Below are 21006 nucleotides of genomic sequence, written 5' to 3' on the forward strand. Positions count from 1 at the left end.
CCAAAGAAACCACCCCAGCTCACCCGGTCAAATAAAACTACAAACCAACACAATTCACACATGACATAATCATATAACAGTCAAATGGGTCATTGTAACGTCCTGAATTTGCTAATAAGGTTTAGTGCCTTGATTATTGTGCCGGGAGGGAAATAATTAATTTACTTATGTTATAACGTGCATTAAATGATTATGTGATTAGAAATGCATGTTTAGGTGAATTAAATATTCATGTGCGCCCATTTTGGTTAATAGAGGTATATTTGTAATTTTGGCCTGTTGAGGGCATAAATGTAACTTATGTGTGTTGTGCTTGAGACCACAAGATTGTGGAGATTTAATTGTGATGTGTGATCCAAGACAGTCCTAGGGAGCGGAGTAGCGAAATAGTCACAACGGGATTGAATACCTTGCTTAGGGTGAGCCTATGGTACGTGTTTGGGATTATTGGCTAACAGGTAGTAATTTAACGATTTGTTTATATATGTCATGGGTTAAATGGAGAATTATAGGAACACTCAAGGAATTATCAGGATGTGGAGAATGATGATTTTACACTTGGTAGTGTTAGAAGGGTTAAGGATAGGTTAGGGGCATTGTTGTCTTTTGGACTATGGGATAGACTCAGCCTTAGCCTTAGGAATTCTATAGAATGAGCCAGAAATTAGAAAAAAACGCACCTCGGCCTTATCTCTCTCTCTCTCTCTCTCTCTCCACTCGACTCTTTCTCTCCCTCTCTCTCTTTGGTGTGCTTGGAGCTTTGGTGAATTCTTTGAGGAATTGTCTCCGAATTGAGGCTGGGGACTTGGGAAAACAAGCTAGAAGTGTTAGGGAATCAGCTCAGGGTCAAAATCATCGCACAGGTAAGGTTTAGAGCAAGATTTTTAATGAATTTCTCTGTTGTTTAAATGTTTTTGGGGTTTTCTGAACTCAAGTGATTGTGTTAAGTTGTAATGAGGTTTTTGTTTAGTTTTTCGGGTTTATGTACTGCATTGGGCATAGTGGAAGTGTATTGGGACATAACTCTGGCTTAAGAGCATGTTTAGACTAAATTTCAGGAGGTTGAGAATTCTGACAATACTAGAATTTCTAGGTTTTGGGGCTTGAGCTGCGGCCCTCCTCTTCTGGCGCCGCGACCCGTATGAACAAAGAGGCTTGGGAGCATCTAAAATAGTCCAGGCGCCGCGATACAGGCTAAGGCATGTCGCGACCTGTGTACCCTTGATGAGAGCCCAAGGCTCTCTGACTGGTGGTGTGTCGCGCCTCAAATAGGGAATTATGGCCAATGTGGGGTTTTAAGCTTGGGAACCCAAATTTCAGGGCTCGTGAAGGATTCTGCTACTCGGTTTAGTAAAATTCGTGTTTTTGAAGGTTAGAATATTATTCTGAAGTTCTTAATATATTAGGGCTTGATGGATGTCTATTTATTGATGCATTGTGACTAGGTTTTACGTCAAGGATTGCGTTTAGGGGATTCTGCACAGGATTTCATTAATCAATCAACTCGGGACACAGGTAAGAAAACTGTTTGTGGCCGTAGAGCAGGGCATGTCCCTATTATTTATGTTTAATATGTGTGTGAATACCTGTAAATATTATGCTATGTTGTGCATTATTATGAATGAATGGAAAAGGCCGGGAACAACGAAGGCTGATAACGGCGAAGGCTAAGAACGGCGAAGGCCGAGAACGACAAAGGTAGGGAATGGCGTAGGCTGGGGACGACAAAGGTCGGGATAAGCATTAAGCATGCTGAATGTAGGAAACTAGGGTGAGACCCACCTAAGGGTGTTGTACTCACCCACTCGGTGAAGACCGTGAACCCAGTACCTGGTATTGCATCTGGGTCAGCATAGGTCATTATATGTTTAATCGATTATCTATTTAAGTTATGTATTACTTGATTTAATTGTGATATGCTTTATGTTGAGTTTTCTTGCTGGGCCTTGACTCACGGGTGGTCTATGGTGCAGGTAAGAGCAAGGGTATGGTCAACTAACCAAGAGCTTGAGAGCGTCGAGCGACGTGTACATGTTCAACCTACCGGTCTGCCACGGTCAGGATTGTTTGAGAATTTTACTGTAAATTGTTGATTTTGTTGCTTAGGTGGACTATATTGAAACTTTTGAATTGTAATACATTTTTGAAATAGTATTTTGGGATCCCAATGTATAACTTTTATGACTTTAATGAGTATCCAAATCTTTTATAATTAACGTTTGTCAAATGAGTCTTTATTGTGATTTAATCATACTTTTTAACCTAAAACCTCGATTAGCGAGTAAATGGCACACTTATAAATCACACGGTAATGGCTCTAAGGTAGTAGGGTGTTACAACCATGCCCTAGCATTATAGACACATCATTCTCTATATATATCAACAGTAGACAGGCAGTTCATATAAGCGATTATATAGACAATTAACTTAATACCGACCAACTCTGAGTCGAGCTTGTCTCTGGCAGTGAGCGGACATGTTCGGTTAATCTCCAGGAACCATAAACCTTGGCACACTCTGATACCCAGTTGTAATTCCCTACCAATGTAGAGTCGTTACCAGGTGATTTTAAATTGTGCCATTAACTCGCTAATCAAAGTTTTAGACCAAAACGTGTGATTAAATTATGGTGAAGACTCATTAGGTGAAACTTTAATATAATAGGTTTGGGTATTCATTAAGATTATAAAAGTGTTACATTGGGATCCCAAAACATTTTTTAAAACATAATTACAAGTGAAAAGTTATTATACACTCGACGTAGGTGACAAAATTGGTTGTTTTCACAGTATTCCTCAAAACTATCCCAGCAGTGGCGGCTAGGTAGACAAAACATGAATGCACCGCTCCATGCCCTCTAACTCATGCTTGGTCGACCTTTCCTTTGGCCTTAACTGTACCATAGAACTCCCATGAGCCAAGGCCCAACAAGAAAAATCCACAAACATAGTGTATGAAAATTCATTTCAATAAATACATAACGAAACAAACACAACACACAATCCACAACAGCGGCCTAAGCCAATCAAGGTGCGTTAACAGGCACCAGGTTCATGGTCCTAATCAAGCGGGTGAATATAACACCCTAAATTTACATGCCATGGCAGCCTACATTCAACATGCTTATTGCCATTTTCGACCCTTGATATTCCCGGCCCTTGTCGATCCCAGCCCTTGCCGATCCCGGCCTTCGTCGATTAGTCACAAACACATATACATGACATAGCAATTACAAAAATTCAAAGATAATACTAACCATAGATAATCAAGCTATGCCTTGCTCTAAGGGCATGTACATTTTTCTTACCTGAGTCTCGAGCTAACAGTACAAGGCGATCCCGAGCACAAACCCTAATCCCTAGCCTTAGCGGTAAAACCTAGTCACAACGTAATAATAAATAACCATCACAATCTAAACTGATTAAAATCTTTCGGAATAATATACTAGCCTCCAGGACCTCGAATTCTAGGAAACCCGGTAGTAGGATCCTTCCTGAGCCCCTAAGTTTGAGTTTCGAAGCCCAAAAACCCTAATTGGCCAATAATTTCTACTTGAGTCGCGACCCTCCTCAAAGGCACCGTGACCACCTACAAGTCAGAGAGCTCGAGAATGTCACTTGGGGGACACGGGCCATGGTGCTCCCCAACCTGCGCTGTGGCACCTAGGTGATTCAGCAAACCCCCTAAGTCCTTGTGGGTTCATGGGGGTTTCGGTGCTCAAGAACAGCACTGCGGCACGACCTCGGGAACCCAATTTTTCCAAGAGTTTTGAGATTTCCAAACTCCCCAAAATCGTTCCATACATGCTCTAAGGCCATAATTAAGTCCCAAAACATCTTCACTATACTTTGAGCTGAACAAACACCTTAGAAAACTGAATAAATCCCTAATTAAAATCAAAAGCCAACCTAAGTCTAAAACTTTGCTAAACCTCAAAGCTTAGCAGAAATTCACCGAAAAATCAGAGTAAAAACCTTACCTCCACTGAGAATCTCGATCTCCTTGAGCGACTCCACTTATTCCTAGCTTCAATTCCTCAATTTCCTGAGCCAATCTTCCAACGGTTTCATAAAGCTTCCAAGCACACCAAAGGAGGGAGAGTGAACTAATTAGAGAGATAGAGAGAGCAGATGAGAGAATAAGTGTTCCCTTTCTGATTACTTCTCAAAGCTTCCCCGATTCTATCCTTAGCACCAAAAGACCAACAATCCTTAGATCAATTCCTAGCCGTTTAATACCACCAAGGGAAAATCCATCATTTGCCATAATTTTGCTAATTCCTCAAGTAGTCCTACAAATCCCTAATTAATCCTACCATACCCAAATAATCACTAAATACCTACCCGTTACCCAGTAACCCCGAACACTACGTTCCCAAAATACCCCTAGTCTCACCCTGAGCTGGGTATTTGACCCACTAAAACAAAATGAATATTTTATGACTTTATTTGGAAGACATCAAAAGTCTACCATGTCTCCCATAAGGGAAGATATTTTAGAGAGAGTCATTGTAGTTGTTGATTTAACATCTTCGTATGAGAGATATAGGAGACTTTTAATGTCTCCACATGTGAGATGTTATAGGGAGTCAATCCACTATAGGGCTACAACGACTCCCCTAGGGAGACGTGAGATGTCTACCACGTCTCCCTAGGGGAGACATTATGGGTCTTCCATTTTTTTTTAAATAATATATATTTATATTATTAATATATTTAAAATATATATTTATTAATAAAACAAATTTATATTGATATTGACATTGATATTTAAATTTAAATTGAAATTAATTAATAAAACTGAAATCAACATTTTTTCAATAAACAATAAAATTAATACTAAAATTATTCTAATTTTCATTAAAATAATATATACAGATTCAAAAAAACACCACAATTCAAGCCAACAACAAATAATACAATATACAAACTCAGATTAACACAAAATACAAAACTATTGAAAAAAAAGTCAAAATACACAACAGATCAAAGCTACAAATTATCACAAGAACAAAGACAATACTCTTACAATTCTAACACAAAAATAGTTCATTCTCCCCAAGAAAAACAAGTATAACCATAAAAAACATAAAAACAAAGAATGCTAGCCATAAGCCCTTGTTGCTCGCCATTAGTCTACCTGTCGCAAAATCTCACCACCATGCCAAGTCTTCACCTCTGCAAGCCCTCTTTACTGCGACCTATGGATTTGCATCTACCGCTTACTAGCACCCTGGTCGCCTCCCTTATGAAAGAGAGTTTGAGAGAAATATGATGGGGCTGCTGAGTAAATTTGGAGAGAGATGGGATATGTTTGAGGAGTAGGGAATGAGAGATGAGAAATGAGTAATGAAAAATAAAAGGGATGGCTAGGGTTCTATATTATTGAGAGCGAAGGGAGTGAGATAAATGAGATATGTAGTTGTTATGTTTTAATTTATTATAATAGTAATAATACTAATAATTATAACCGTGCATTTGATGGAGAGAGAGAATAATATGTACCTTTCATAATAATAATAATAAATAATGTACGTGGGACAGAGTGATGGAAACGTGACCTTTTGTTTCCTTTTTCAGGTTGTAGTATAAATAGATTAGTTTAAATTCATAATAAATGTAAGAGAAAAAGAGGGATTTAAACTTGGGTTGTTTCTCTTATTTTCTTTATTGTTATTTAAATATACACACATCTCATGTCTCCCATAGGGAGACATGGGAGGTCTCCAATGTCTTGCTATGGGAGGGCCTTGATTAGTGTCCTGTAACGACCCAAATTTACTAATAGGGCTTAAGGGCCTTCATTAGTGTGCCGGGAGGGCATAATCAGAATATATGTAATTTAATGATTAAAAGCACGTCGTATGGCTATTTGAATATTTGAGATGCATGACTATGTGTATTAGTATGCATGTAGGCCCTGATTAGTTTAGAAAGGGCATAATTGTAATTTTGGCCCGTTGAGGGCATAACTGTACATTTATGCAATAATTGTTGAGACCACATTATTATGTGGATATATCTGTAATCTGTGATTCGAGACGATCCTAGTGAGCAGATTAGCGAAAAAGTCACGGCGGGGATTTATACCCGGCTCGGGGCGAGCCGGGATATAAATAGGAATTTAGTGAATATATTGGGGTCAATTTTGGACATCAAGGAATATAAGTGGTGATTAATTAGGTATCGGGAAGTGAGCGGGAAATATTAGAGACACTTGAGGAATTAGCGGGAATTGGGTAAAATGACCAAAATGCCCTAGGTGCACTTAAAGGTTTAAAATTAAAAGGGAGGGCATTATGGTCAACTGGCTAGCAAGAGATAAGTATGCTGAGGCTTTATACTTAGTGGAAATGGTAGAATAATATAGAAGTCTGAGGAAAGAAAGAAAAGAACGAAAAAAAAAGGAAGAAAATAGATCTGTTGGTGATTTCCTTCACCATTTCCTTGTGTTTTCTTGGAGCAAAACTCAGAGGGGAGCTAGGTTAGGCCGAGCAACAAGAATTCTGAGCTAAGCTTGAAGGGTTGGCAAGGGATTAGCAGGAACATACCAATACTTAAGGTAAGACTTTGGAGTTTTCTGTTTCTGGTTTGGCCTGTTTAAGCTATGGGGTCTAAGCTAAGCTGATGGGAACTTTAGGGGAATTCAAGCCAAGGAATTGAGGCAGAACAAGCTAAGGAGGTCTAGAGGCTAACTAGAAATCGAATTTCCATCAAAGGTATACAATTCTAAGCTTTAAACTTTGAAGTTTTGATTGTGTTTTACTGAATTATGAAGTCCAGAAGCAGCTATGGTGAATTTTGGGATTAGGGGTGCATGTGGTTAGATTTTGTATGATTATGATGCTTGGGATGAGTTAGACATGTTAGTGAGCTTGATTTTAAGTTTGGTGAAAGTTTGGGGAAGTTTTGGTTAAGTTTGGCTCTGGAGAAATCGCAGGAAGAAATTGAGCAGTTTAGCAGTCTGTGACTAGCGCTACAGCGGTAGCCTTTGGGCGCTGTAGCGCTAGGCCAAGTTTTCTGAGGGCATTTTGGTTCTGTTTGTAGTGCTGTAGCGCCCTCCAATGAGCTCTGTAGCGCTACCCTGTGTTCAGAAAGGGGTTTTAGGGTTATTTTCAAGGGTTTTGACCAAGGGTTCGGGGTTCGATTCCACCACCCTGTTTGGTGGAATTTGGACTTTCCGAGGGCTCGGGATTGGTCCCGAGGCTAGGTTATAGACTTGAGGGTTGGTAATGACTTTGGGTCTATGTTTGTGGCTAGGTTCGCGCTAGGGCTCGGGAAGGATCGTGCTTGAGGATCATAGTGAATATGGCTAATACTGTATTTAATTCTTGAATCTTTTGTAAATGGTTTTAATCTTAATATTTTTGGGATCCCGTGTAAACAGGAAATGTTTCCTTATAAGAAATGTGACTTTTAGGACCAAAACATTTTAAACCTAGTTCCATTATAGTTTTAGAAACACGTTCTTAATTAAATGACTTGATTAGCAAGTCTAACACTTTTATAAACACACAGTGTAACGGTCTTGGCTATCCAGGGCATTACAACTTGGTATCATAGCGTCCTAGGTTTATGGGTTCTTGAAGACTGGCTGGACATGTACATTCGCTGCGAGAGACAAGCTCTACTCAGGGTTTGGTAATTGTGTATACATGATTATGTGTTTAAATGATTTGAATGAGATATGACTGTTGATATCTGTTTAATTAATAGGGAGCATGAGATACTGATAGGGCCTGGCCCTTGATTATTGCATGATGTTATTGAGGCGTGCTTATTAGCACTGCTATGCATGTGGATGAATATTTGGATAAATTGCTATATTTTGATTGCTTGTGAATGATTGGAGTTCCAGTGATGGATCATGAAAGGATTATTACCCTGTCATCATAGTCTAATTGCTGAGTCGTTGATTGCAGATTGACTTGGATAATTATACGTCCAAGAAAATCTACGCGACTAGCCGGCAGGTCTGGGGCTAGAGATGATGATCAGGGCCAGACCCCTCCACTAGTCCCTGAGAACTAGCAACAATTGATGGCAAATATTCCAGCTCGGCTTCAGAGCCAAGATGAACAGATTCGAATTCTATGGCAGGAGGCTCCATCTGGGAGTGTTGCCCCTATTGTGCCACCTGCAGTGGTACCTGTAGTGCAGCCAACTGAGGTTGGTAGTAAGTGAGAGCTGTTGTATGAGCAGTTCAGGATGTAGCAGCCTCCGATCTTTGAGGGAGGACCAGATCCACTGAAGGCTGAGCAGTGGATGACTATGATTACTACCATTCTTGATTTTATGAGGGTAGAGGGACATGATAGAGTGGCCTGTGCCACGTATATGCTAAGAGATGATGCCCGAATCTGGTGGGAGGTGGCATCACAGACCAAGGATGTTACTGCTTTGACTTGGGAAGGATTTAATGATCTATCCAGTCAGAAGTATTATAATGTTGCCATCAGGGCAATGAAGATAAATGAGTTCGTGGGGTTAGTTCAGGGCAGCATGACAGTTACAGAGTATGCCCTAAAGTTTTACAGGCTTGCGAAATTTGCACCAGATCTTGTGCCTACTGATGCAGCTAGGCAGGACAGATTCACTAGAGGGCTTGATGCTATGATAGCCAGAGATGTGAGAATTACAACAATTCCTGGAGGGACAACTTATGCCCAGGCTGTAGAGAAGGCTCTTACCACTGAGGAAGCGGAGAATAAGATATGGAGAGAGAGTGCAGTGAGGAGGGAGGGCCGCAGGGCGGTGCCTCCATATTCTGGTTCTGGTAGGGGCAGAGGCCCAAGTGATTTGAAGAGGAAGATTCCTGATGCTTCGATCGCTCTTGGTCCTGATAGGGGAGGTCGGGGTACTTAGGGAGGCCATCAGGAAGGTCGTGATACATGGAAGACTTATCCTGAGTACACGAGGTACAAGAGACGCCATCCGGGCGAGTGTCAGGCTAAGGCCTGTTATGTGTGCGGGGTGGTGGGACACCTCAGGAAAGATTGCCCGATAGTGAAGAAGGGAGATACAGGGAAGGTGGACAGCTTGACTCCAGCTCGAGTGTTCACCCTGAAGCAGGCGGAGGCTGAGGCTAGTCCCTCAGTAGTGACAGGCTAGCTTTCTAGTGCTGGCACTCCTTTTACTGTATTGATTGACTCTGGTGCTACACACTCATTTGTTTCTAGTAAGGTGATTGATAGACTGTGTAGACCTAGTGAGTATTGTGTTTCAGGGTTTGGGACTATTTTTCCTACAGGGGAACTGGTAGTATCTAGGAGGTGGATTAGAGCACTGCCAGTGATAGTTGATGGTAGGGAGTTTTAGTAGATTTGATTGAGTTGAGTATGGAGGATTTCGATATGATTTTAGGTATGGATTGGTTGGTTAGATATGGAGCTACCATTGACTATAGGAAGAAGATGGTAACTTTTGAGCCAGAGGGCGAGGATCCCTTTGTCTTTGTGGGAGCGGTGCATGGACCTCGCATACCCAGGATATCGGCATTGAGAGCCAGAGACTTGTTACAAGGTGGATGTATAGGTTTTCTGGCTAGTGTGGTGGATACCACCAGAGTTTCACCAATAGGACCGGAGGAGACCAGATTGGTTTTTGAGTTCCTGGATGTGTTTTCTGAGGACTTGCCCGGGTTGCTGCCACGTAGAGAGATTCAATTTGTTATTTAGTTGGCACCGGAGATAGAGCCAGTGTCGAGGGCACCATATAGGATGGCACCGGCGGAACTAAAAGAATTGAAGATACAGTTGCAGGAGCTTCTGGATTTGGGGTTTATCAGGCCTAGTTACTCACCATGGGGTGCTCCAGTTCTATTTGTGAAGAAGAAGGACGGAACTTTAAGAATGTGTATAGACTATCGTGAATTGAACAAGTTGACTATTAAGAATAAGTATCCCCTACCAAGGATTGACGACTTATTCGATCAGCTGCAGGGTAAGACGGTGTTCTCAAAGATTGATCTTCGATCTGGTTATCACCAGTTGAGGATCAAGGATGAGGATATACCTAAGACGGCCTTCCGAACGAGGTATGGGCACTATGCATTTCTAGTTATGTCATTTGGTTTGACCAATGCCCCAGCAGCCTTTATGGATCTAATGAATAGGGTGTTCAAGGATTTCCTGGATCAGTTTGTTATTGTCTTCCTCGATGACATCTTGGTGTATTCTAGTTCAGAGACAGAGCACGAGCTTCATCTTCGACAGGTTCTTCAGAGATTGAGGGAGCATCAATTGTACGCCAAGTTTAAGAAATGTGAATTTTGGTTACCAGAAGTGACATTCCTTGGACATATCGTGGGTGCAGATGGGATTAAGGTGGATCCATCTATGGTGGAGGCAGTCAGGGATTGGCCGAGGCCAAGGAATGCCTCGGAGGTGTGGAGTTTTCTTGGTTTGGCGGGTTACTACAGACGGTTTGTAGAGGGCTTCTCAAAGAGAGCAGCACCGATCACATAATTGACACGGAAGAATCTGAAGTTTATTTGGTTAAACAGGTGCGAAGATAGTTTTCAAGAGCTGAAGCGACGGCTTATTATGGCACCTATGTTGAGTCTTCCTTCAGGGGAAGGGAAGTTTGTTGTTTACTGTGATGCGTCAAGGTTGGGTCTAGGTTGTGTGTTGATGCAGAATGGGAAGGTTATAACTTATGCATCACGACAGCTGAAGGAGTATGAGCAGCGGTATCCTACCCATGATTTAGAGCTAGCAGCGGTAGTATTCGCACTGAAGATTTGGTGACTTTATTTGTATGGGGAGAAGTGTGAAGTATATACTGACCATAAGAGTCTGAAGTATTTCTTCACACAAAAGGACCTGAACATGAGGCCGAGGCTTTGGCTTGAGTAGGCATTCTTTACCATCCGGGGAAAGCCAATGTGGTGGCAGATGCATTGAGCTGGAGAGGCGCAGGTCAGTTGTACAGTTCCACCCAGATCTCAAGAGAGTTAGCTGATGAGATGGTCAGAGCAGGGATAGAGTTGGTGGTAGGCCGGTTGGCCAATATTACTTTGCAGTCGACCTTGCTAGAGCGGATCAGAGAAGGACAGTTAGCAGATGCTCAGTTACAGAGGATTAGGAAGGGCGTCTTAGTGGGAGTAGCTAAGGGCTATTCTGTTTCTGAGGTTGGGTTACTTCGGTATCAGGGACGGATGTGTGTTCCAGCTGATGAGGGGATCAGACGAGAGATACTGGATGAGTCTCATACGACGTCATACTCGCTTCATCCGGGTACCACGAATATGTACCAAGATTTACAGACGTTGTATTGGTGGCCTGGGATGAAGAAGGATGTGGTGGAGTACGTAGCCAGATGTTTAACCTGTTAGCAGGTGAAAGCTGAGCATCAGCGACCAGCAGGGTTGCTTCAGCCTTTGGGTATTCCTGAATGGAAATGGGAGGATATTACTACGGATTTTGTGGGAGGTTTACCTAGGACAGTGGAGCTTCATGACTCGGTATGGGTGATAGTAGACAGGTACACCAAGTCAGCCCATTTTCGTCCAGTAAGATCAACATATATTGTGGGTCAATATGCTGAGTTGTATGTGAGGGAGATCGTACGTCTCCATGGGGTCCCTAAGTTTATAGTGTCAGATCGGGATCCTATCTTCACTTCCAAGTTTTGGGGTGGTCTGCAGAAGGCTTTGGGGACTCAATTGAAGTTCAGTACAGCCTTTCATCCTTAGACTGATGGACAGTCGAGAGGACAATTCAGGTATTGGAGGATATGCTCAGAGCGTGTGTGATTGACTTTGAAGGTTCATGGAGTAAGTATCTTCTGTTGATTGAATTTTCATAAAACAATAGTTATCAGTCAACGATTGGAGTGACTCCCTATGAGATGTTGTATGGGAGAAAGTGTAGATTACCCATTCATTGGGACGAGATAGGTGAGAGGAGATATTTGGGGCCAGATATGGTTTAGAGGACAAGTGAAACTATAGAGAAGATCCGGGCTAGAATGCTCGCTTCTCAGAGCAGACAGAAAAGCTACGCTGATCCTAAGCGTAGGGAGGTGGAGTTCCAGGTTGGGGACCACGTGTTTCTTCGAGTTTCACCTCTGCGAGGGGTGAGGAGGTTTGGAAAGAAGGGCAAGCTAAGCCCTATATTCATTGGACCATTTGAGATCCTGGAAAGGATTGGTCAGGTGGCTTACAGATTAGCTTTGCCACCATCATTCTCTAGAGTTCATGACGTATTCCATGTTTCTATGCTCCGGAAGTACATCTCGAATGTAACTCATGTGTTGAGGTATGAAGATTTGGAGTTACAGACAGATTTGGCTTATGAAGAGCAACCAGTTCAGATCCTGGATCGAAAAGATAAAGTATTACGGAATAAGACGATTCCTCTTGTTAAAGTGTTGTGGAGGAATAATAGGGTCGAGGAGGCGACCTGGGAGATTTAGACAGTGATGCGGGATTAGTATCCCGAGTTATTCAGGTAAATTTCAAGGACGAAATTCTCATTAGGAGGGGATAGTTGTAACGACCCAAATTTACTGATAGGGCTTAAGGGCCTTGATTAGTGTGCCGGGATGGCATAATCCGAATATATGTGATTTAATGATTAAAAGCACGTCGTATGGAAATTTGAATATTTGATATGCATGACTAAGTGTATTAGTATGCATGTAGGCCCTGATTAGTTTAGAAAGGGCATAATTGTAATTTTGGCCTGTTGAGGGCATAACTGTACATTTATGCGATAATTGTTGAGACCACATTATTATGTGGATATATCTGTAATCTGTGATTCGAGACGATCCTAGTGAGCAGATTAGCGAAAAAGTCACGGCGGGGATTTATACCCGGCTCGGGGCGAGCCTGGGGGTATAAATGGGAATTTAGTGAATATATTGGGGTCTATTTTGGACATCAAGGATTATAATTGGTGATTAATTAGGTATCGGGAAGTGAGTGGGAAATATTAGAGACACTTGAGGAATTAGCAGGAATTGGGTAAAATGACCAAAATGCCCTAGGTGCACTTAAAGGTTTAAAATTAAAAGGGAGGGCATTATGGTCAATTGGCTTGCAAGAGATAAGTATGTTGAGGCTTTATACTTTGTGGAACTGGTAGAATAATATAGAAGTCTGAAGAAAGAAAGAAAAGAAGGAAATAAAAGAAAAAAAAAGAAAGAAAACAGAGGTGTTTTTCTAAGGGTCGGTTGGTGATTTCCTTCACCATTTCCTTGTGTTTTCTTGGAGCAGAACTCAGAGGGGAGCTAGGTTAGGCTGAGCAACAAGAATTCTAAGCTAAACTTGAAGGGTTGGCAAGGGATTAGCAGGAACATACCAATACTTAAGGTAAGACTTTGGAGTTTTCAGTTTCTGGTTTGGCCTGTTTAAGCTATGGGGTCTAAGCTAAGCTGATGGGAACTTTAGGGGAATTCAAGCCAAGGAATTGAGGAAGAACAAGCTAAGGAGGTCTAGAGGCTAACTAGAAATCGAATTTCCATCAAAGGTATACAATTCTAAGCTTTAAACTTTGAAGTTTTGATTGTGTTTTACTGAATTATGAAGTCCAGAAGCAGCTATGGTGAATTTTGGGATTAGGGGTGCATGTGGTTAGATTTTGTATGATTATGATGCTTGGGATGAGTTAGACATGTTAGTGAGATTGATTTTGAGTTTGGTGAAAGTTTGGGGAAGTTTTGGTTAAGTTTGGCTTGGGAGAAATCGCAGGAAGAAATTGAGCAGTTTAGCAGTCTGTGACTAGCGCTACAGCGCTACCGTTTGGGCGCTGTAGTGCTAGGCCAAGTTTTCTGAGGGCATTTTGGTTCTTTTTGTAGTGCTGTAGCGCCCTCCAATGAGCGTTGTAGCGCTACCCTGTGTTCAGAAAGTGGTTTTAGGGTTATTTTCAAGGGTTTTTGACCAAGGGTTCGGGGTTTGATTCCACCACCCTATTTGGTGGAATTTGGACTTTCTGAGGGCTCGGGATTGGTCCCGAGGCTAGGTTATAGACTTGAGGGTTGGTAATGACTTTGGGTCTATGTTTGTGGCTAGGTTCGTGCTAGGGCTCAGGAAGGATCGTGCTTGAGGATCACAGTGAACAAGGCTAGCAAACTCAAAGGTAAGAAAACTGCACCCGGTTATATGCTTATGATGGGACTAAGAGCTCCCAATATCTGTATAATGTCAATGATGGTATTATTCCATGAGACATGTGATAGCGACCTAAGGGTATCGTACACAATATTTGCGCATAGGGCGCGGCTTGGCCACTGGTAGCCGAGGACAGCTTAATATGCACTGACCTCGGTTTAAGCAGGCCGGAGTGAGTTGGATAACGGAGGGTGCGGCCTGAGGGCACTAACCCTAGTTATCATTTGTGAATTGTTGTATGATGTGAGTTGATATGTTTGGTTTGTTGAATACTTGGTTATTCTGAATGTTTAAATGGTTGAGAACATGTTTATGGAATTTGCGATATTGAATTGTCTATTGATTGCTTATGCTCTGTTATTCTGTTTTCTTGCTGGGCTTTGGCTCACGGGTGCTACGTGATGCAAGTAAAGGCAAAGGCAAGTTAGACCAGTCCTGAGATGGAGAGCTGCGGGGCTGAATGTACATAGCCAGCTGTTTGGTCGCCATGGCCGAGGAGTGGATCAGGACAGAGATTGCCTAATTGTCTGTTTTTCCTTAATATGGCTAATACTGTATTTAATTCTTGAATCTTTTGTAAATGGTTTTAATCTTAATATTTTTGGGATCCCATGTATACAGGAAATGTTTCCTTATAAGAAATGTGACTTTTAGGACCAAAACATTTTAACCCTAGTTCCATTATAGTTTCAGAAGCACGTTCTTAATTAAATGACTTGATTAGCAAGTCTAGCACTTTTATAAACACACAATGTAATGGTCTTGGCTATCCAGGGCGTTACACTCCCACTCAGTCCAGTTTCAACGTCTTCCTAATAATTTTATGTGTTACCAATTTAGTCATTAATAAAAACTTTTAATGTCTCTCACACTAAGACATCAAATATCCTAAATAAATTTTAATGCCTTACACCAATAGAGTAAGACATTAAAATGAGTCATCAAATGTCAAAATTGTTGTAGTGACCCCGTTGTGACTATTCCACTAATTCACTCCCTAGGACCGCCTCAGACCACACTTCTCAAATATATATCCACAATACTGTGGTCTTACTCATATCTCATACATAACACATATATATACCCTCAATGGGTCAAAATTTGCAAACATGCCCTTATTAACCAGAATGGGTCCACATGCACGTTTACTACACCTAAACATGCATAGTTAGTCATATCATATCATTACTCAAGCAATCACATAATGAGGCACATATATCATGAATAATCATGTAATAATAAAATTAAATCAATCATTTCCCTCCCGAACCCTTAATTAAGGCACTAAGCCTTATTAGTGAATTTGGGGCGTTACAACATACCTCTTTTGAGCATTTCAGCTCACCCTTGTAATGTGAGGTGCCCTGTGATGGTTATTATGTCATCTCCATTGATTGGGGGAGGTCGATTATCCTCCCTTGCAGGTGGTGTCATAGCTAGTTGAGCAGGTTGGGCTGGAGCTACTCTTTGATTAGGTGGAGCTTGGGCTTGATTTCAGTTTTGGACATATTGTTCGAGGTAACCCCTCGAGATCAGTCCTTCAATTCATCTTTCAGATGTCTACATTACTAAGTTATATGACCTATGTCTCTGTGGAATTTGTAGATCTTACTCAAATCCTTCTTGTTGTGTTGATGTGACATTCCCTCGGGCTGTTTAAATGGGACCTGATTTACATTTGCGACAAATGTGTTCTCATGGGTGTCTATGAGCTTGGTATACACGGTTGGACCTGATATGTTCATTTGCGACAAATATGTTCTCGTGGACCTAATTTTCATTTGTGACAAATATGTTCTCGGGGTGTCTATGAGAAAGGAGAAATTCTTATCTCCTTTCTTCTTTTCACCCCCAAGTGCCTCGGGGTTATTTCCTTCATTCTTCTTTCTTTTAGAAGAATAGTGTCCTGAAGGTTGTGCCGCGAATGGCATGGTCGAGGTCGTAGCTGAGTTAATGCTGGTCGTTGTAATTATTGAGGGGGAAAGAGCAAGTTTAAGTGTTGACCTTACTTCTTCTACATTGATGAAACTCTAAGATCGAGTGCTAAACTCGGTTATCGTTTTTACGGGCTTCCTTTACATACTGTCCCAAAGGGGACTTCCTTCTAATACTTCAGCTCACACTTCCATGAGAAGGCCACTGTCATCAACGTTGTGAGCTCGGGCTTCCTTTATATTAAACCTGACCAAGTAACTCTTGAACAATTCTCCTAGCTGCTGCCTTATATTGGTCGAGGAGGAAGCCTCAGGCTTGATGCTTTTTGCAGCTTGGAATTGTTTCTTCAATTCCATAGAGAGCTATTCCCATGACGAGATCGAGTGCCTAAAAAAAATTTCAAACCAACTCTTTGTTGGTGCAGTAAGTGTGGTTGGGAAGAGCATGCATCTAAGCACGTATCTGACACTACTAGCCCTCATTATTGTATTGAATGTTCTCATATGGCTGCATGGGTCGGTAATCCAGTCGACTGGTGCCAGTTGAGGTATCTTGAATCCATTGGGGAAAGGCGTGCTCGTGATATGTGGAGCAAAGGGATCAAGCTTCTCATCTATGTCATAAGTCTTATTCTTGTTTTTCCTTTCTCAAAGAAGCCTAAATGCTTCCTCGAGTTGGTTAATTCTTTCTTGAACTGATTCTGCCGGAGTGGAAGCCTATGCCACTGGGAGTTGGTTATTATTCATAAGAACTCCAACTCCTTGTTGCAGTATATGGTTATAATAATTCTTGTACATAGGCTGTAAAAGCTCCCTTTGAGCATTTAAATGTGCCCTCACATCTGGGTTTGGCTGGTTGAATTGCCCCCGGTTCATGTTAAGATCATCTTGAAGATCAGGATGATCATTTGGATAGTTCTCGTAATATCTAGGTTTGGTGTTATACACTCACCAACCTGCTATAATCCTTCCTTCCCTCAAGGAAGCTAACCATTTTTTGTGGCTGCTGTTGATGTTGTGGGGCATGTTTTCGAGGTGGATTATTCATGGGCACCGTAACTCTGGCAGTACGTGACCTAGACATATAACTTCTTGATAGCTGGGGTTGTCTAGCATGTCTATGCTCTTCATGTGCCCCTGGTGGGACATGACGATTACCCCTATGCTCGGGTCGAGTTTGATGGCTTCTATCCCGGCTTGCACTCCTAGACCTTTGGGCATGCCTTTAAGATTCCCTTTCCCCAGCTCGATTTCCATTAGGATATCACTGGGGTACGTCTAATGGGTGATGGAGGATGCCTAATTGATGATGGAAGTGGCCTCTCATTGTTCGCGGCTGGCCTCATTGGATTCTGGGTTATTATTCTGGGCTGCTTGCAGGGTAGCTCGGTTGTTCCCAATGGAGATCAAAACCTCTCTTTGCTGGTTGGTTTGCGAGGAGTTTCACGATGACATCCAGGACTTGTTGATTATAGTAATCGTTCCAGCCCTTGTTACTTGACCTTTTTAGGATCTTTGTTTGGCCACCCTTGCCACAGTTATACCTAGATGGTGTCCCCTAGTCCATCGTGGGGGTGCCTGCAATTCTGCAGCCTTCCACATCATTTCTTCGTTCAGCCGCGTGGCTTCAGCCAGACTTTCTCGCAGCTTTCGAGTCTCCAAATCCACCATTTTCACATATCTCTCGAGATTATAATACTAATAATCCTCGTTAAGTGGCCTAGACCCCTAACCAGGTTTTCGCAGGGCTGATGACGCACTCCATTGAGCAGGATTTTCCTCATTCATTGGTTGTTTGCCAGGCCGTCATGGATGTTCTTCCATTTGAGGAGTGATCTCCTCAGGGATTCTAGGAAATGGTTGACCATTTCAAGATGCAGGGACGTTGCCAGCAGGTGCAACCATTGTTTGTTCAATGAAAGGTTTGAAAGAACAAGAATGCTTATGCTCTCAATGAAAGGACCAAACTATTGATGACGTTTTTCATCAACTAACACAAAAGTGCAATTAAGCAATGTATATTTAAGAAAGAAAATATGAACAAGGATTTTTACGTGGTTCAGCATTTAAAATTTGCCTAGATCCATGAGTCACTTTTGTTAAGGTATGCGTTAAAGTATTCCGAGAGCCATTTCACATAGCGTTTTCTAGTACAAAATAGTGTGTGAGTACAAATGACTAAACCCAGGCTATTTATAGACCCGGTTCCAAGAATTCTCCCTTACTCGTGGGGAATTACAATATACATATAAGGTTTGAATTTGAAATACAAATCTGTTAATTAAAATACAATTAATTGTAGATAAATATCCCTAAATAGTAGGGTTGATTACACGGTTTGAATTAAATCTCGATGATTATAGGGATTTCCTAACAGTATCTCCGTGTATTGGTTTAATGCACGTTTGAGCTTCAACGTTGCTTCTGTGCGCTTTCGAGATCATATGTAGCTTCATGCTCATCGTTCCAGTTGTCTCTACCTCCTTGCTTGATTGGTCTATCAAACTCATCTTTCAGAGCAGACCCTTGTTGTCGTTATTCCTGCAACTAATGCTCAAGTGAAAAGAAATGGCATTTTGGAACTTCATTTTTATTTGTACAAGTATAATGTTAATACTTATTAAATCTGAGCTTACACTTTACGAGCCTACATTTTGAGGCTGTTTATTTATTCTCGAAATTCGGGTGTAACAGTAGTAGAAGTTGAGTCAAACACATTCATTGAATATTTATTTGATATGTAATTGTTATTATTTTATGAATTAAAAAATATTATTTAAATTTTTTATTAATAAATACAAATTTTTTTATTTGAAAAAATCTATTAGTTGCGACTTCTAATAATATAACATTAGCGGCAATAACTTATTATTAGCAGTGAAAACAATTCTGGAACTGCCAAATGGATCAACCTTTTGCAGCGACGTTGAAAGTATTAGCGGCATAATTATTAGCAGAGACAAACAATGTCGTGTTAAAAATGCATATTATCCGTGAGTTGATGGTATTATGGTCGACTTTTGGGGTTATTAGGGGCAACGAACCCTAAGGATACTATTTCTTGTAGTGTTAGTGTAACAACCCAAATTCACTAATAAGGCTTAAGGGACTTGATTAGTGTGCTAGGAGGGCATAATTGGATTATATGTGATTTAATGATTAAACGCATGTTATATGATTATTTGAATATCTGTGATGCATGACTATGTATATTAGTATGCATGTAGGCCCTGAGTAGGTTAGAAGGGCATATTCGTAGTTTTAGCTCGTTGAGGGCATAAATGTAAATAATTGTGATAAGTTGTTGAGACCACATTATTATGCGGATATATTTGCAATCTATGACTTGAGGCGATCCTAGTGATCGGTTTAGCGAAAAAGTCACGGCGGGGATTTATACCCGGCTCGGGAGCGAGCCTGGGGGTATTTATGGGGATTTAGAGAATATATTGGAGTCTATATGGATATTGAGGAATGTAATTGGTGGTTAGTTAGGTGTTGGGGAGTAAGCGGTAAATATTGGAGGCATTCGAGGAATTAGCGGGAATTGGGTGTAGTGGCTAAAATGCCCTTACGAGGTTTAGAAGCCTAATTTTAAGTGGGAGGGTAAATTGGTCATTTGAGTTAGAAGCATAGATAAGTGTTATTAAGCTTTATGCTTTAGTGGATTGTGTAGAATGTGTTGGAAGTCTGAAGAAAGAAAAGAAAAAGAAAGAAGGAAAAGGAAAGGAGGGAAAAAGCAGGGGTTTTCTCTCTCACACGTTTGGGCTTCTCTTCACCAAATCTCTGGAAATTTGGAGCTAAAGTTCAGAGAAGGTTTAGGCTAGGAATCAACACTAGGATCCTTGATTTGTCTTGGGGAATTGGCAGAGGTTACTCATCATTTGAGGTAAGGTCTTGAGGTTGTAACTCAATTTTTGGTTTTTAGTATTAATATGGATTTTGAGCTGAGTTTTGGTGGGAATTCTAGGGAATTGAGGTTGAAGCTTTGACGAGTGAAATCTAAGGAAGAGTGGACGATAGGCTAAGGTTGAACCTCTCTGCTGAAGGTAAGAAGTTCTGAACTTGGTCACTTAAATTCAGTGGTTTCAGTTGTTTTTGTTTTTGAGCTCTAAGTTCAGCCATGGTGAATTTTGTGTTTTGGGGTGCATGTGATTGAATTATTGGTGGTTAGGTTGTTTGGGATGAGTTGAAGGTATTGGGAGGCTTGTTTTGAAGTTTTGTTGAGTTTTAGAAAAGTTTGGCTCGAGGAAATTCGAAGAGGAGAAAACTGGGTAGTGTCTGGCTGTAACTAGCGTTGTAGCGCTAGCCTTAGCTACAACGCTAGGCTTGGGCATCTGGGAGTCTGATGGCTCTGCTTGTAGCGCTATAGCACCCACTTTAGGGCGTTGTAGCGCTACCTTGTTCCCAGAAAGGGGTTTTTGGGTTATTTCTTAGGGTTTTTTCCCGGGGGCTCGGGGTTTGATTCCACCACCCCGTTTGGTAGAATTAGGGATTCTCGAGGGCTCGAGATTGGTCCTGAGGCTAGGTCTTGGAATTGAGGTTTGTAGTTAGTTCTAACTTGTGACTGTGACTAGGTGTACGCTAGGGCTCAGACGGGATCGTGCTTGAGGATCGAGTTGAACAAAGCTATCGAAATCTAAAGGTAAGAGAACTGCACCCGGTTATGTGTTTATGATGGGACTAAGAGCTCCCTATATATATGTGATATCATAGATGGTTTTATGCCATGGGACATGTGATAAATGGCCTAAGGGTGCCGTAAATAATACTTGCGCACAGGGCGCCTGACCACTGATAGCTGAGGACAACTTAATATTCACTGAGCTCGGTTTAAGTGGGCCGGAGTCAGTGGGATAAATAGAGGGTGCGGCCTAAGGGCATTAACCCTGGTTATCATATATGAATTGATTATTGATATGAATTGATGTACTTGGTTTGTTGAATACTTGAATAA

Source organism: Humulus lupulus, chromosome 3 (assembly GCF_963169125.1).
Source record: "Humulus lupulus chromosome 3, drHumLupu1.1, whole genome shotgun sequence".
Lineage (NCBI taxonomy): Eukaryota > Viridiplantae > Streptophyta > Magnoliopsida > Rosales > Cannabaceae > Humulus > Humulus lupulus.